At 55.3% G+C, this 2,508-nt stretch overlaps 1 protein-coding gene across 1 annotated transcript in view; it reads left to right on the top strand.

The window, feature by feature from the left end:
• ARHGAP23 (Rho GTPase activating protein 23) overlaps positions 1-2,508 on the top strand; it is a 48,418-nt gene that overhangs the window by 16,345 nt on the left and 29,565 nt on the right.

The following is a 2,508-nucleotide window of genomic DNA, read 5'->3' as shown; positions in this document are numbered from 1 at the left end:
GGGACAATTTAGAGAGATGTGAGGGGGAAGGAAAGCTGGGCAGGCTGCAGGCTGGGAGGTGACGGAGGGTGGAGGAGGTAGTGTTGGTTCCTGGGGTCCCAGCTTGGGCTGGAGGGTCAGTGAATGGTGGGACCCTTCCCCCAGCCGGAGGGGCAGGTCTGGGGAGAGGCAGCCAAGAGGTTCTTTGTGGGCCTATGGCGTCCGAAGGCCCTGGCGCATCCCCCAGTGGAGGTGTCCTGGTGACAGAGGCTCTGAGGGTGCGGCATCAGGAGGGAGATCCACGTGGGGAGGGTGCTTGTCCATCAGAGAGGACACAAGTGTCTGCAGCCACAGGCGCAGGAACACTGAGGGAGAAAGCAAGAGACGGATGGGCCTCGGGAAGAAGCGGAGAATGGAGACCAAGGAGGAGTGGGCAGGTATGGACAAATGGTCTGGCCCAAGGCTGGAGGTGATAGCTGCTGACTCCTGCCTGACAGTGGGCTGTCCCCTGCTCTGGGAGCCCTCTGGCAGCCCAGCAGCAGGATCTCCTGGGCAAGGAAGGGACCTGGCCCCTCCCGGGTGCTTCGGTCTGTCCAGGATCCAGATTGCCAGGCAGATGTTGTCTGCTCCAGCCAAGTCCAGCCTTCCCCCGGCCCCCAGCTCCTTTGGAGGCCACTGACTATCAGTGAGAGGATGGGATGGGTGGGTGTGACATCCCTGCAGCCAGACCCAGCACTGGAGCTGGATGTGACCTTGGAGCTGGGTCACCTCTTATTTTTCCAATATGGCATACTGATGCTAGGGGCGGGGGCCTGACTTGTCCAAGGTCATCTAGCTGGTTTAGTCCCAAAGGGCCTCCTTGTCACCATCTCACTCTGACATTAAACTTCTCTTGGAGGGCCCTGCTGTTTCCTGCTTTGAACATCCCTGCCTGGGTCCAGTAGGTATGGGATGATGGGCAGGGTTCATGGCCAGACGTAGCTGAGTTCACCTGCCAGCCTCCAAGTCTCCTCATCTGGTTTGTTCTGAGGACAGAGGCTCTTGCTGGCTGAAGAGTCGTAGGTAGGCTGTGAGCCAGAGGAACGGTGCCCTCAGTCTAATGGGGGAGATGAAGCCCCAGCCCGCAGGGTGTTGTTCCGAGAACGACAAATTCATTTACTCAGTAAATATCAACGAGCACTTCCCCTGTGCCAGCATGGCTCTAGGCTCTGGAGTGGGGAGGCAAGAGGGCAGATGAGTTCCCTGACTCAGGAGCTTTTCCGAGCTTTCCCAATATGGAGAAAGCTGCCCATAGCCAGTAACCTGAGGCTGCGATGGGCATTCAGAGAAGATGAACAGGGCGATGTAATTGCCTTTAAGTGGGGAGGAAGGAGGAGCTGCCATTAGGGGAGAAGCGCTTAGAGGTGGTTTTGCTAAGGAGGTGATGTTGGTAACACTTGAGCTTAGACCGTAAGGGTGAGAAGGAGGCAACCACATGAGGAAGAAAGACCAGGGGCTCTGGGCAGAAGGAATAGCATGTGCACAGATCTGGAGAAAGGAAAGGTTTGGCTTGTTCAGTAGAAAAGGCCCCTGTGTCTCGGCATCATGAGAAAAAAAGAGGGATGGGTTAGGAGAAACAGGCACCTGATCACAAAAGACCTTAGATTTGATTCCAGCGGTGATGGGAAGCCATGAGAGGGTGCCAAGCAGGGGGAGCCAGGACCTCATCTACATTTTGAAATGATGGCTGCAGCTGCTGCTTGCAGAGTGGGTTGCAGGAGGGAGAGTGGAAACTGGGAAGGTTCATGCAGTGGTCCAGGCAAGAGGTGTTGATGTGGTGGCAGGAAAGATGGAGAGAGGTGATATTCTAGAAGCAGAACAGTTGTGATTTCCTGATGGGTTGGAGTCAAGGTTGAGGAACAAGGAGGAGTCAAGAGCAATTCCCAGGTTTTTGGACAACTAGGTGGATTTACTGAGCTGAAAAAGATGGATGGAAGGGGAAAGGTAAAAATCAAGTGCCCCATAGTGAGCAAGCAGCATCTGCAGTGCCCGTGGGACATGCAGATGGAGACACTGAGCAGACAGTGGCAGGTACCGGAGCGTGGCTCTGGGGAGATGCTGGGCCACGGGTACGACTGAGCATCAGCATCAGCAGACAGACAAGATTTTAAAAAACGGGCGTGGATGGTGTCATGGGGGAGGTGTGCAGGGGGTGGGGGCCCAGGACAAAGTTCTGGAGCGCCCCCTCCTTTAGGGCAAGGACTCTCAGCTCAGCATTGTTGGCATTTTGGGCCAGATGAGTTTTTGCTGTGGGGTTGGCCTAGCATCAGCATGCTTAGCAGCATCCTCAGTCTGCCTCTGCCCACTAGGTGCCATAGCACTTCCCCAGGTGTGACAACTGAAAATGTCTCCAGACAAACATCTCCTGGTTGAGAACTGCTGATGTAGGGGATGTTGGTTGATGAGGGGCGGGGTGGAGGAGTAGAAAAGGAGTCAGTGAAATTAGGAGGAAAACTAGAAACCACAGGATCCTGGATGCCAAGAGAGAGT

Source organism: Bison bison, unplaced genomic scaffold (genome assembly GCF_000754665.1).
Source record: "Bison bison bison isolate TAMUID 2011002044 unplaced genomic scaffold, Bison_UMD1.0 scf7180017864180, whole genome shotgun sequence".
NCBI lineage: Eukaryota > Metazoa > Chordata > Mammalia > Artiodactyla > Bovidae > Bison > Bison bison.
The sequence above is the reverse complement of the archived record's forward strand: the minus strand, read 5'-3'. Positions and strand labels throughout refer to the sequence as shown.